The 16,072-nt window shown below is 36.0% G+C and overlaps 1 pseudogene; it reads right to left on the bottom strand.

Annotated features, from left to right (window-relative positions):
* Positions 1–11,139: 11,139 nt before the first annotated feature.
* Positions 11,140–11,625, bottom strand: LOC118004586 (annotated as a pseudogene).
* Between the last annotated feature and the right edge of the window lie 4,447 nt (positions 11,626–16,072).

The raw sequence follows: 16,072 nt of genomic DNA, 5'->3' as shown, positions 1-16,072 counted from the left end.
AAGTCAATATTCAATATAGGTCATATAGGATTGAATATTTTTAACTCAGAAACCTGAATTCAAAGCTAAAGTAGTAAAAATGAAAATAAAATAGTGCTACAATGCCTTAAGACCTGAGTTGCTCCCAATTGACTGGATTAGTTTTCCAGGCCCCTTCAATGGTCTAACCTTTATTTTATATTTCAGGATACTAATCAATAAAGGCTCCCTCCCTTAACTAAATAAGCCTCACAAGGTGAAAAAAAGTCACTAAATTAATATTTATTTTGTAACATAAAAGAGCCAGTGCTATCTACAAACAGTATAATTAATTGGGATTAATTTCATGTGCAAATTTTGTCATTGCAGGTGTTGATGCAGTAATACATCAAAGAGACTTCACCCCTGTAAAAATCAATGCTAATGGAACCTTGATTACTGTTCTTGTGGATGTCACATGTAACACTAATCAGTCATGGTTTGTAGCAAACATCTTAGAGAACAAATATAATTTGCTTTTTTATTGGCATTTTTCAAGATGAGAGATAATATGCATTCATGGGCCGAGCAATTCTCTAAAAGAATACAATTTCCTAAGGGAAGCCGTGGAGACAGTGTTGGTGCACGTGGGAATGGTTGAGAAGAAAATTACAAGAGTGTAAAAAAAAAAAAAATTTTCACATTGATATGGAAACTACTGATTCTGTTCTGGGAATATAGGCTTCCCAGGACACTTACAGAAAAGCCAGAGAGCTTCAATTCTATAAAAGAACAACATTTTGTAGTACCCAAAGGAAAAAATAACCTAACTTTATTGTAACAGACTTCATATAATCCTTATCTCTTCTCCTAAATATCACAGACCTTCCACTGTATCAATTATGACCACAAAGGAGTAAGAGGAAGGTAAACTTGCAGTTGGTTTTAGCTTGAGTTGACCTTTAGTGATTCACTGTGTAGTAAAAATTATAACTGCAATGGCATCTTTCAGATTTGTGCATTCAAAAATTTCCTCCATTTACGCAGTTATCATTTCAGCTTTTGTCTTTATCACCATAAGAGAATCATCAAAGCTAGAACTGTCATGCTAGGATATCAGTCAGCACGTATTAAAAACCTATTAGTACATGGGGCGCCTGGGTGGCTCAGTCGTTAAGCGTCTGCCTTCGGCTCAGGTCATGATCCCAGGGTCCTGGGATCGAGCCCCGCATCGGGCTCCCTGCTCAGCAGGAAACCTGCTTCTCCCTCTCCCACTCCCCCTGCTTGTGTTCCCTCTCTCGCTATGTCTCTCTCTGTCAAAAAAAAAAAAAAAATCTTTTAAAAAAAAAACTATTAGTACAAATTACATTAAAATTAATTATATTGAAATTAATAATACTCATAGAGGAAACCTGGTGTAAAGAGATGACATATGCAAGGTGGTATATAACAGATTTCATTTGAATAAAAATGAAAGATTTCATTAAAAAAAAAGCCATTTGTTGCAGCCTGAAACTGATATATATGACTTCATTGATCCTAAGTTGTCATCCATAAAAGAAATTTCTATGAGCACAGAGGAGTTGAGGCCAAGGAGTAGAGGTAGAGGTGTATGTGCAGGCATTTCAGAAAGAGGATAAAGCAAAAACATTTGTTTTAGAGAGGAGAATAAGGTTGTTGTATATATCTTTTCCATTCTCTTGTCCCTTCTAGACTTATTTCATTCCATATGTTTCCACATAATTTGACATTTAGAAGGCCAAGCTTCTAATTTTAGCAATTAAAGTACTGCTAAAATAGCATGTTAGAAAGGAAGCAATCATATTAAATGTCTTTAACAACAGAAGCCTTAACTACTCTTTGGTTTTTACTTTTGCCACCAATAATGAAGGCAGCAAAAACCCAGTGATATTTGAAACAATCACCTTATGAGTCACCTTCCTCCATCCCAAACCATTCCTGTCTGATCCCATGAATATATGAATAAACTCCTGCTTCTATAACCTCAATCTTGGCTCAGGCAAATTGTGTTTGGGCTTGGTCTTTCTAGTATTAAAACTTAACCTCCTACTTTGAGTTTTTGCTTGACTAGTCCCTCTGGTTCTTGTATCCTAGGGTGTGTTTAGTACAGTCTCCATCTAATGCAGATTTTGTTCAATTCCAAGCCCATCCATGTGGCAGGTACCTTGGTAAGGGCAGCACAACTGGGAGGTGGGGGACATTCACAGGGGGCATCATGAAGTCTCCTAATAATCACGCTTTCATTATGGTAAATTTTAATGTTTGCCCTTTAGGTTTGAGAATATGAATAAATTTTGATGGTAAAGGCTGAAGATATTATTCCTTTAGGTTTCTTTATCTCTTCATACTACTCATTTACTTTTTCTCCTCTCAGCTTCCCTTTGTTTTTCTTTGGTTTTACTCTTTCCCAGGTCACCTGTTCCCTTCTCAATTTTCCTTGTTATCCTCTGTTAATTTTTCCAACATCTTTCCTAGGGAAAAAAAGGTATGGGAAAATAAAACCCTGCAAGTTAAGTTTTGACTGTTTCATTTTGTAGGCATACATGCATAAGTTGTATGGAATTTTCTAAAATCTAGAAGACATGCCATAGATATATTTATGAAACTGTGTTCCTAAAAATCTTTGTCTTTTCATAGATCAAACTTTAGGATATGGAAGATTAAAATACATTATGATCCTATATACTTTTGTCTTTTTTTTTAAGATTTTATTTATTTATTTATTTGAGATAAAGTGAGAGAGCACAAGTGAGAGAGAAAGCGAGAGTGCGAGCGAGCATGAGTGGGGGGGAGCAAAGGAGAGGGAGAAGCAGACTCTCCACTGAGCAGGGAGCATGACATGGGGCTTGATCCCAGGACTCTGGGATCATGACCTGAGCCAAAGGCAGACGCTCAAACAACTGAGCCGCCCAGGTGCCCCTACTTTTGCCTTTTTCAAAATAAGACTTTTTATTATTCCCAAATCACTGTCTCTTAGGGGTTTTGTTGTTGTTGTTGTTGTTTAAAGATTTATTTATTTGAGAGAGAGAGAGAGAGCACAAGCGGGGGAGCAGCAGAGGAAGAGGGAGAAACAGGCTCCCTGGTGAGCAAGGAGCCTTATATGGGGCTTGATCCCAGGACCCTGGGACCATGACCTGAGCTGAAGGCAGTCGCTTAACCGACTGAGCCACCCAGGTGCCCTGTCGCTTAGGGTTATGACTATGTCAGGAAAAGTAGTTCCTCCCTTGTCCAGTATACCTGATTTCTCTATAATATCCTAAACTGTGCTCTGAACAGTGATTAACTTAATGAAGTCTGTGATTCTAGCAAAATCAGATTTAAATCACTATTTGGGCAATTCTCTTGATGTTCAGCTACAAACAGTTTGTCATGAAATTTGTCAGTTATTTGTGATCCTTAAAGAGAGAGACTATAGATTAGAGAAATAGCTTTAAGGCAGAACAGTCTCAAATGCCAATGTCAATCTTCTGGATTTCAATATTCCCTGAGATCTTGGCCTGAAAAATTCTTACTATTTGGTTAGGTCTTCAGGATTTTGAAATTTTCAGAAAAAAGTTACTTGTTCATCTTTTCTTTTCAGTTGTCTTTAACAGGATGATAGATTTAAACCAGGATTTAATCAGCAATCATATTAAATGTAAATGAATCAACTAGTCTACTTAAAAGACAAATAGTGTCATAAAAAACCTTGTATGTTTATAAGACACACAACTAAAATATACCAATATCAAAAGTGTAGGGAAAAACATAAATACAAACACCACATAAAAGAAATACGGCACAATTATATTAATATCAGAGAAAATAAACTTTAAGAGAAAAAGAAATTGCAATGAAAGCACTACTTCAACAGAGTCTAAATTTGTGTCAGACATCGTTGCCTCAAAAATTCAAACAAAACTGGGGCACCTCAGTCATTAAGCATCTGCCTTTGGCTCAGGTCAGGATCCCAGGGTCCTGGGATTGAGCCCCGTATCAGGCTCCCTGCTCAGTATAGAGCCTGCTTCTCCCTCTCCTACTCCCCCTGCTTGTGTTCCCTCTCTCACTGTGTCTCTCTCTCTCTGTCAAATAAATAAAATCTTAAAAAAATTTCAAACAAAACTGATAAAAATATTACAGAAATAATCAAATCTACAATCATAGTGCGAGATTTGAATATACTTATCAGAATCATATATATCAAGAAGACAAAACATCATGAAATGAAAGTGTAGAAGATAAGATATATATGATTGGTCACATACCTAGAACAGAGCTCTCAACAAATACATTATAAATCTTTTGTAGCACCCATGAAGTTTACAAAAATGATTATATACTGACTATACAATTATTCTTAACAAATTTTGTTAACTGTTTACATGGGAAAGAAACTAAAATGGGAAAGAAACTAAAATATCAAAAGTCAAGCATCTAAAAGTTTGAAAAACTAAAAGTTGAAAAACAAAAGCAAAATAAACCTAACAAGATAGAATGAAGAAAATAATAAAAGAATAAACAGAACTATCTGTCCATCCATCAATAATGTCAAAAATTTACTGATTGAAAACACTGATGAAATTAGTCTCCTTCTCAAATATCTGATCCAACAATACAAATAAGCGGTATCAATCATGATTATAAATCTAACACATAAATATAATAATCAGAAGATATAGATGAATGGGCATATTTTTAGGAAAGTATGACTTATAAATCTGATCTAAAAGACATAGAAAGTTAAATTGAATCAATAAATAGAAAATTTTTCATAATTTAAAATATAGACCAGAAGAGATTTACCAGCAAATTCCACTAAATATTTGAGAAAGAAATAATGTCTAGCTTTCACAAAATCTATGCGAAAATAGAGAAAAGAGTGAAAAGTCTACAGTTTATTTTATGAACCTATCAAAGCACCAATCTTAAACCTGACAAGGACACTAAGAACAAAGAAAATTATAGGCCAATTTCCCACATAAACATAGAGGTAAAAATCCTAAACAAAGTATTAACAGACTGATTACAAAAATAAAGAAGAAAAATAAATAATTTTTAGTCCATGAATTCAAGGATGGTTTAATATTTAAAATTCAATCAAAATTCACCACATTTCACAGATTAAAGGAGAAAATATCTATTACCATAACAATAGTTACAGAAATGTATTTAATAAAATTCAACATCTATCTATAAAATGTCTTATCCTAACTTCTTTAACTGCTAAATGGTATGAAATAAAAAAAGAAGTTTCATACTAGCTGGTGATATATTAAAAACTTTCCTCCTGATATTCAAAATGGCACATTCCTGTGTATACTAGAGGGACCTACCTAGCTGAGTAATACAAGATAACTAAAAAGAACATTGGAAAAGTATAAATTGAACTCTCATTTTCATGAATAATATGGTTGTGGACAAAATCTCCAAAAGACTCTACAAATTACTAGAATTAATTTAAAAAGTTCAACAAAGTTGTTTATATAGTCAATATAAAAAATCCAATGTTTTTCTATTCAGTAACAACCGAACATTTTTTTCTCAAAGATTTATAACTACGTATATAGGAATATATATATTTTTATTCATATACATGTATGTTTATATATGAAATCTAAGCAGAAAACTAGAAATTATTGACATAGAGATCAAATACATTGAAACATATACAATACAGATGAGTTAAAAGGCACAATATTGTAAAGATGTTAATTCCCTCAAACTGATCTTCAGATTAATTGGCATTTCACACAAAATCCCAAACTATATTTTATGCAACATGAAATCTGGTATTAATAGCCATATGGAAATGCAAGAACCAAGAATAGCCAAGAAACTCTTACTCTTAAAGATGAGAAATAAAATAGAAGGACTTATTCCCCTGAAATCAAGTCAGATTGTATAGGCAGGTAACTAACTAGAAGAATATGATTAATGCAAGGATATTCTAATATACCAATTGGCCAGAAAGAAATCCATACTACAAGGATACTTGACTGGTTACAAAGGTGAAACTCTGGGGAGTAGAGAAAGAAATAAAAGTCATTGTAGTTAGGGCGCCTGGGTGGCTCAGTCATTAAGCGTCTGCCTTCGGCTCAGGTCATGATCCCAGGGAACTGGGATCGAGTCCCACATCCGGCTCCCTGCTCAGCAAGAAGCCTGCTTCTCCCTCTCCCATTCCCCCTGCTTGTGTTCCTGCTCTCGCTGTTTCTCTCTCTGTCAAATAAATAAATAAAATCTTTAAAATAAAAAAAAAAAAGTCATTGTAGTTAATGATGTTGGGACAACTGATTTTCTATTGGAAGACAATGAAATTTAATCTCTACTTTACAAGGTAAACAAAAATTAATTCCAAGTGGATTGTAGAATTCAATATAAACAGCCCAAAATTAAAAAACAATAATAATGCTTCCAGAAGGTAATACAGAAAAATATTTCCAAACAAGTTATAAAAGCCACTAAAAATAATTAAGGAGATCTCTTCATCAAAGGGACACTGTTGAGAAAATAAAAGGCAGGCTAAAGAGTAGGAGAAGCTCCTGCTAACGTAAACACCAACAAAAGGATCATATCATATTGAAACGATACATAAGAAAAATACATGATAAGAGATAAATGAGGAGCGAGAAAGAAAGAACCTTTTATAAATCAATAAGAAAGAGATATCCAATCCTATCTTAAAAATGGGTAGGTAACAAGTCCTTCACAAAAAAAACATATCCAAAAGACCAAAAAGTACATGAAAACGTGCTAAACCTCACTAGTAATCATAAAAATGAAAATCAATATCCACCAGAAAGACTAAAATGAAAAAGACTGATGAGAATTGGGTGTTATACGCAACTGATAAATTATTGAACACTACATCTGAAACTAATGATGTGCTATATGTTGGCTAATTGAATTTAAAAGAAAAAAAAAGAAAAAGACGGAGATAGCAAATGTTGGCAAGTGCTAACATTTAATATATCTTATATGTTATTCACGGGAATTTAAGTTTTACAACCACTTTGGAAAACTCTTTGGATTATTCTGTTAAACACACGTCTATAACAATGATAAACAGTAAATAGACCATATCATTCCTATGTGTATTCCCCCCAAAATGTGTGTACATGATACCAGCATTCATGTACAAAATATTCCTAAGAGTACTGTTGGAAATAACCCAAACGACTCAACTGGCCACATTAGAAGACTGAATGCACTGAGTGGGGTACAGTCATGCAATAGAATACCATAAAATGAAAGTGAACAAGCTCTAGTGAAATAAATCAACGCAAACAGCTCTAATAAACCAGGCAAAAGTAACCTAGAGTGTTTAGAGGTGCACACCAACAATATAGAACTCTAAGACAAACAAGAAAGGAATTACCAGGAAGATCAAAATCATCTTTAAATTTACTTTAAAGTAAAGAGGGAGCGGCCCAGAAATATTTGTTATTGGGAAGACTGTGGGGGCTTCTGGAGTGATGGCAACTTTACATTTCTTGACCTACTTATGTTTGTTTCATAATAATTTATTAAGCTGTAACTTTATGTTTTATGCCCTTTCAGTATGTGTTATATTTCACAATAAAAACAAAAGATTTTTTTGAAATGCCTTAATCTCATATCCAAGCATGGATAACTATGTACATCTAGGGACAAATGACTGTCAGGGAGACATTCAAATACTTTATGAAAAATTTATACATTCATCAACCTGCTGATGCTTATATCACTGACTAATAGATATACTTGCTATTGAACAAGTTTATTTAATTAGACTTCCTGCTTCCATGCTGTAACATGTCAGAGACATCAATTATTTGTTTCTGCAAAAGTCTTGGTAACAAGGTTGGAAATGAATTTAACTGTTGTGTATACAGAAATCTGAGATCCACAAATTAATAGGTGGGTTTCTGCTGCTGTAACACCAAGTTGCTATTCAATTCCCATTTGCAAATCTGTTTCCCCTGAGGCCTGATTGGGTTCTATCTTATCATTCAAGCTGGCCCTTAGCAAAATATTAATGCATCAGAGAGCCTTTGACATCCGCTGCTTCTTCTGTGTCCCTTCAATTCCCTCTAGTCCTGCAGTATTTCTTGTGTACTTGAGGCTACCAGGAGAGAAGGAGATGACAGTCTTTCACAATTTAGGATGAAAGATCAAAGTGCCCAATTTCTTACATAGGTTTGTATATTAAAGAAGCCAAGATAGGGCTGTCGCCAATGCAAAGATGACTTCTTTATGGAGGAACTTCTGGCACTTTGATCATCATTGGTCTCATTTGAGTGAGCTTCTATTTCATCTCTGCCTAAAACTAGTCCTCATAAATTTAGAATTGAAAGAGATACTATGAATTACCTACTCCAGTTACACACTTTATATATGGCAAAACAAAGTCAGAGAACCTAATTAAACATCTTGAAGGTAGGAAAGAGGGATTTGACACGGTTATTTCAGTTGAAAGTTTTCTTGTTGTCTTATGGGCTTGTAATTCTGAAAAAGTAGATACTAGAAATATGAAAAGAATATAATATTAGGTGGCATCTGTTTATTAAAAACTGCACTCAACAAGTGTTAACTATTAATATCTAAAAGATACTTTAAAAAAATAATTTGGGGACGCTTGGGTGGCTCAGTCGTTAAGCATCTGCCTTCGGCTCAGGTCATGATCCCCGGGTCCTGTGATCAAGCCCCGCATCCAGCTCCCTGCTCCGCGGGAAGCCTGCTTCTCCCTCTCCCACTCCCCCTGCTTTGTGTTCCCTCCCTTGCTGTCTCTCTCTCTGTCAAATAAATTTTAAAAAATCTTAAAAAAAATAAATTTCTACTCTTCACAGAAACCCTGATTTTACAGATGAACAAATGTTTTCAAAACAGTTAAATACAACTTGCTGAAAGTGAAAAAGCTGGTAAATGGCAGAGCCAGAATTCCATCCCAGGTAGGTTTGGTAGGCAACAAATATTCATATTCGGGGCACCTGGGTGGCTGAGTCGTTGGGCGTCTGCCTTCGGCTCAGGTCATGGTCCCAGGGTCCTGGGATTGAGCCCTGCGTCGGGCTCCCTGCTCTGCGGGAAGCCTGCTTCTCCCTCTCCCCCTCCCGCTGCTTGTGTTCCCTCTCTCGCTGTGTCTCTCTCTGTCAAATAAATAAATAAAATCTTAAAAAAAAAAATATTCATGTTCTCTTCACATACTGGGCTCTCTCTCCATCTTTTACTCCTGATCTCACATGCTAATCTACCTGTCAGTTCTCTTATATCTAAATACAAATCCGAAGTCTCTAGTCTGGTTCAATTTTACTAGAAACCTCAGCCCTCTCACTTCATTTAAGGATCTTATCTTAAGCCATTTGAGTTCCCAAATGATTTCACCTAGTGACTGACAACACTGCCAGTGAACAATCTAGCCTGTAGTGTAGATACACCAGTCAACTTTGGTCAATTCCTGGAAAACCAGTCATGGTGGTCCCTTTTCCAAATACAGAGATGTTGTGATGCAAAATATAACCATTAAATAATAAAGAAGCAGTGAATTTACATCCAGTAGAGCATGAAGAGGGGCTATGTTTGATGTATGCCTGTTAGGGTTGTATGTTTGCTGCAGAAGTTTGTGTGGTGTGGTTGCCTACTAGTTACTGGTTAGACAAACCACCTCCCTCCTCCCTGCCATGCCAACTCTAGGTCCTTAAAAGGAGTTGGCTATACAGAGCAAGGACAGGTGGAGCATATTTTTAAGCAAGTTGGCTCTTGATTATTTTTCTCTACTGGGCATGGAACTTCTTTGACTGTCCTACCTAGAATTTGCCCTGACCAAGTGAAGAAAAAAAAACAAAACATGATATACCACTGACTTTGTATACTGTGGACAACATTACTATTTAGGAAGTATTTGTACTAGGAAGACTAGCCACTTCTATTAAATTGAACATTTACAAATATTTGGCTCCCCTGGCCCTTGTACCAAGTCTCAAGTCAGCAGCAGCAACACAACAGAGAGGATTAAAAGCATTCAATAGTATAATCATTGTATTTGCTTGAGAAAAATATATAATATATAATATTTGAGAAAATTATAATTTTTACATTATTTATATAATAAACTATATTCTTTACTTTTAAGGTTTGTGATTATAAAGTCTTCCTGATAATTTTATCTTTCTTGTAATACTCTCTCCTTTTGATGAGTTTTTGTATGTTGTTCGTGTTCTTAGTGTTATTCACCAGCTTTCTGGGGTTACTGTTTATCTGGTTACATCTAAAATACAGATAAATATGTCAATCTGTTCATCCTCCTCTGGAGGGAGATAAGGCCTTAGATTTCTACACTTCCTACCTGATCCCTTTCTCTTCCTTGTGATTGACTCCTCAACATCAAATCTTCCTCCAGTGAATAGGTCTATGCAAATTACAATAGCTCCTTGCTCTCCTCCAGGTTCGGTAATGGGAGTATGCTCTAACCTTGGCCAATGGATCATGAGGGAAGTCTACCTGGGGCTTTTGGAAAATTTATCCTCACTGTGTTATCTTATGTTGTTGTTGTTGTTGTTTTTTTCTCCCTAATAAGCAGGAACAGAATAGACCCATGAATTCCTCTGAGACTGGTTATTCCTGTGCATCATTTATGGAACTGCTACAGTTAATTTATGGCTCCAAAGTTAGCTGGCAAATTCAGGTTGCAACTGAAGTCACAGCAAAATATTGGGCTCTTGCTAGTATCAGTTAGCCACTGATTTACTAACCAAGAGCCTACTTTACCTCTTGATTTCTATTAGTCATTTTTATAACAATTTAAACCATTTTAGATTTGTTTCTTGAAGCCAAATACATCCAAAATACATAAAAATATAAATAGTTTTGTTTCCTTCTCTCTCACACCCTCTCTTCTCACTAGGGCAATCCCTATTTAGACTTAAAGTCTTTGTGCCAAAAACGAAAACAGAAATGTAAAAATCTAATGAATCTCTTTCAGAGATGTATAGATTCTCTATACATAGCTTAAAGAAGGTCTATGTATGACAAAACTGATTCTGTCTTTGCCTGAGAATGTGTTTATTTCCCTTTCACTCCTGAATGATAGTGTAACTACCTATATAATTCTAGATTGACAATGATTTTCTCTCAGTTTCTTGAATATATTATTTTCTTCTTACATGTATTGTTACTTTTGAGAAGGTCTAAGGTCAGTCCAGCTGTTGAGTTTAGGTGTGGATTTACTTATTTTTTTGCAATATGAAAATTTATTATTGTCATAGTTCACCATCAAAACCTATGATCTTGGTCTTCCCTTCCTGTCTTTGTATAAGGCCAAAAGAGAGACATTGGTTCCTTTGACAACTTTAAAGCAAACCCCAGGAACATCACCAACAGCATGACCTTTGTGACCAAATCCAGCAACTAGAACTTCATCACTTTCCTCAATAAAATTCGAACAACCATCATTAGGTACAAAGGCTATGGGTTTTTTTTGCCATTCTTGATCAGCTGGACCCTGACATACTTCCTTGATGGCAGAATTTGGCTGTCTGGCTTCAACGCCTACTTTTTTCCTGCAGAATTCCCTCTGCATGGGAAGCACCTCTAAAGGGTTGGCCTTCAGGGCTGTGCCCACATGTACTGTTTATCATGATCTCATCAGTGGCTACAGGGCCTCCTGGCAGTGCGAAGACTGTGACACTTGCCCATCATACCCGCATCATGGGCCTGAGCAAAAGAGAGGATTTATTTTTATTTATACTTCTTAAGACACTAGGATTCTCCCTCAAGTTGAAGACTTAACAACTTTCTTCAGTTCTAGAAAATTGCCTGCCATTATCCTTTCATTACTTCCTTTTCCTCATTCTGTCCTTTAGTATTCATTAAATTTAAGTTGGCCCTTTTAATTCCATTCTCTCCATCTCTTAATTTCTTCCTCATATATTCATTATCTTTTATCTTTCTGAGATGCATTATGGATAGCCTCCCCAAATCTATCTTCTAATGCACTATACGTCTTGCTTCATGTATGTGTAATCCACTTTAATACATCTATCATTTTTTAATCATCTTTTTCAGTTTTTCAAAGATGGCATTTACTTTCATAACATGCTCTTTGTGTGTACATTTCCCGCCCCCTTTTTTTAAGTACTTATTGATATCTTATTGTGGTTTGTAAATACTGATAGCTAGGTCATCTTTAGTGGGAATGTTGTTTTATGGAGACTCCTAAGTCAAGAAGCATTTTATGCTGCAGAGCTTTGTTTCTCTCCCTGGAGACTCACAGATTACATTAAAGTGTGCCAGATTTCTTATTAATTTATCAATGTAAGTTTTGTGCTAAGTTGAGAAGGATGGATACAGATCCCACCCTCTCACCTGTAGCAGGTTTGGTTTTCTAGTTGTAAATGCATGAATCTTTTCCTAGTCACAGCCCTGGGCATCCAATTTTCAGCCTACCCTGGGCCAGGAGATACAGTCTTTCAAGAACATGATTTAATAACCATGAATCTATCTATACTTATTTCCTTGGTGATTTCACCCCATTTGGTGGCTTTAAATATTATCTATACACTGATGATTTCCCAATTTACATCTTTAACCCAGACATTTCCCATCAAATCTAGACTCATATATCTAATTGTCTACTTGACAGCTACTTAGATTTCTAAAAGCCATCTTAACCTTAGCATATCTTTTGACTGAGTTCTGGTTTTTCTGCCAAAATGGCATTTTCCACAATCTTCCTCATCTCAGCTAATGACTTCATCCCTCCAGTATCAAAACAAAAATTTTGGTATCATTTTTTGACTTTTTTCTAACTATCTTACATATACACAATCTGTGAGCACACCCTAGGGACTTTGCCTTAGAACAATAGCCAGGATATTCTCATAACCTCTACTGTTACCAGTCTGGTCCAATCCACCATCATCTCTTACCTGGATGATTACCATAGCCTAAGAATTAAACTTCCCACTTCCACCCCTACTTCCCTTAAACATATCCATGTGATCTATCTGCTCATTAACATTCAACTTTGTAATATAATTTCCTTATATTTTCTTGCTCTGTTTTTGTTTTTTTTTTTTCTTCACAATGGTCACCTTACTGTTCTTGAATTTTCCTGCAAGGCTCCTAACTGCAGGCTTTTGTAATTGTGGTTTCTTCTGCCTGGGTGTACACATGGATATGTCTCTAAGGCCTTGACTCACCTCCTTCCATTCTTTACTTCAAGATATTTTTTTAGTAAACACTTCTCAAAAGACTTCATTTAGACTTACAAAAATACCACATTCCTTATATCTCTTACCTGTTTATTTTTCTACATCATCTATCACAGTCTAATGTATACTGCTTTACCTTATATCTCCCCTCCCTTCCACACAAGGACAGAGAGTTTTGCTTTCTTTCTTTTTTTTTTTTCACTGCTATCCTACCAGTGCCTAGTATACAGTGAACCCTCAAACACTATTTGTTTAATGGGTGAATAAAACAAAACAAACAAACAAACAAACCAAAGGTATAGACCTTTGTGTCTCTACCATGATTTAGGGAACTCAGTTCCTATCCATTCCATTCATGGCCTTAGGCTTTGTCTCAGGACCCTTAGGAGTGTAAAGATCTCACTTCTTAAATGTATGTCAGGTTCTATGACAAACCTACAGCAAATATGATTCCCAATGGGGAAAAACTGAGAGCTCTTCCCCTAAGGTCAGGGACACAGCAGGGATGTCCACTACCACCACTGCTATTCAACATAGTACTAGAAGTCCTAGCCTCAGCAATCAGACAACAAAAAGAAATAAAAGACATCTGAATTGGCAAAGAAGAAGTCAAAACTCTCATTCTTTGCCTGTGGAAAACCCAAAAAACTCCACCCCAAAACTGCTAGAACTCATACAGGAATTCAGTAAAATGGCAGGATATAAAATCAATGCACAGAAATCAGTAGCATTTCTATACACAAACAACAAGAAAGAAAAAAAAGAAATGAAAGAGTCAATCCCATTTACAATTGCACCCAAAACCATAAGATACCTAGGGATAAATCTAACCAAAGAGACAAAGAATCTGTACTCAGAAAACTATAGAATACTCATGAAAGAAATTGAGGAAGACACAAAGAAATGGAAAAATGTTCCATGCTCGTGGATTGAAAGAACAAATATTGTGAAGATGTCAATGTTACCTAGAGCAATCTACACATTTAATGCATCCCTATCAAAATACCACCAACTTTTTTCAAAGAAATGGAACAAATAATCCTAACATTTGTATGGAACCAGAAAAGACCCCAAATAGCCAGAGGAATGTTGAAAAAGAAAAGCAAAGCTGGTGGCATCACAATTCCGGACTTCAAGATCTATTACAAAGCTGTCATCATCAAGACAGTATGGTACTGGCACAAAAACAGACACATAGATCAATGGAACAGAATAGAGAGCCCAGAAATGGACCCTCAACTCTGTGGTCAACTAATCTTCGACAAAGTAGGAAAGAATGTCCAATGGAATAAAGACAGTCTCTTCAACAAATGTTGAAGAAACTGTGTTGGGAAAATTGGACAGCCACATGCAGAAGAATAAAACGACTGTTTCCTTACACCACACACAAAGATAGACTCAAAGTGGATGAAAGACCTAAATATGAGCCAGGAATCCATCAAAATCCTTGAGCAGAACACAGGCAGCAACCTCTTTGACCTCAGCTGCAGCAACTTCTTCCTAGACACATCACCAAAGGCAACAGAAGCAAGGGCAAAAATGAACTATTGGAACTTCAAGATAAAAAGCTTTTGCACAGCAAAAGAAACAGTCAACAAAACCAAAAGATAACCGACAAAATGGAAGAAGATATTTGCAAATGACGTATCAGATAAAGGGCTAGTATCCAAAATCTATAAAGAAATTTATCAAACTCAACACCCAAAGAACAAATAATCCAATCAAGAAATGGGCAGAAGACATGAATAGACATTTCTGCAAAGAAGACATCCAAATGGCCAAGAGACACATGAAAAAGTGCTCAACATCGCTCGGCATCAGGGAAATCCAAATCAAAACCTCAATGAGACACCACCTCACACCAGTCAGAATGGCTAAAATGAACAAGTCAGGAAACGACAGATGTTGGCGAGAAAAGGGAACCTTCCTACACGTTGGTGGGAATGCAAGCTGATGCAACCACTCTGGAAAACAGTATGGAGGTTCCTCAAAAAGTTGAAAATAGAGCTACCGTACGACCTAGCAATTGCACTACTGGGTATTTATCCCAAAGATACAAATGTGGTGATCCGAAGTGGTACATGCACCCCAAAGCTTATAGCAACAACGTCCACAGTAGCCAAACTATGGAAAGAGCCAAGATGTCCATCAACAGATGAATGGATAAAGAAGATGTGGTATACATATACAATGGAACATTATGCAGCCATTAAAAAATGAAATCTTACCATTTGCGACAACATGGATGGAACTAGAGGGTATTATGCTAAGCGAAATAAGTCAATCAGAGAAAGACAATTATATGATTTCACTCAATATGTGGAATTTAAAAAACAAAACAGAGGAGTATAGGGGAAGGGAGGGAAAAATAAAACAAGATGGAACTAGAGAGGGAGACAAACCATAAGAGACTCTTAATCTCAGGAAACAAACTGAGGGTTGCTGGAGTGGAGGGTGGGTGGAAGGGATGGGGTGGCTGGGTGATGGACATTGGGGAGGGTATGTGCTATGGTGAGCACTGTGAATTGTTTAAGACTGATTAATCACAGACCTGTACCCCCAAAATAAATAATACATTATATGTTAATAAAAAAATAAATGAATGAATAAATGTATGTCAGGTTTAGTGTTGCAATTCTAATCTCATTCAGACCCCTGTATCTACTTGGGATCCCTTTGCCATATTCAGAATTTGTGTTTGGAGTAGGAAAAAGAAGTTCTCTTCTATCAGTTCAGTGTGCCATAGTGACAAGTCTTGGTGTTTTGTTTATTTGTGAGAATATATTCAGAGATTGGAAAATTACCTGGATGTTAAGCATTACATGGATGATTCCCTAACCAACACTCAATTGTCACAGAGATGATCTTTACAGATATTTTGTCTTGACGTATAAACAATAGGAACAAATTAATCAAATGTGATTTCCTGA

This window comes from Mirounga leonina, unplaced genomic scaffold, assembly GCF_011800145.1.
Source record: "Mirounga leonina isolate KUSES-001 unplaced genomic scaffold, KU_Mleo_1.0 Mir_93, whole genome shotgun sequence".
NCBI classification, from domain to species: Eukaryota; Metazoa; Chordata; class Mammalia; order Carnivora; family Phocidae; genus Mirounga; species Mirounga leonina.
This window is presented reverse-complemented; position numbering and strand designations above follow the sequence as displayed.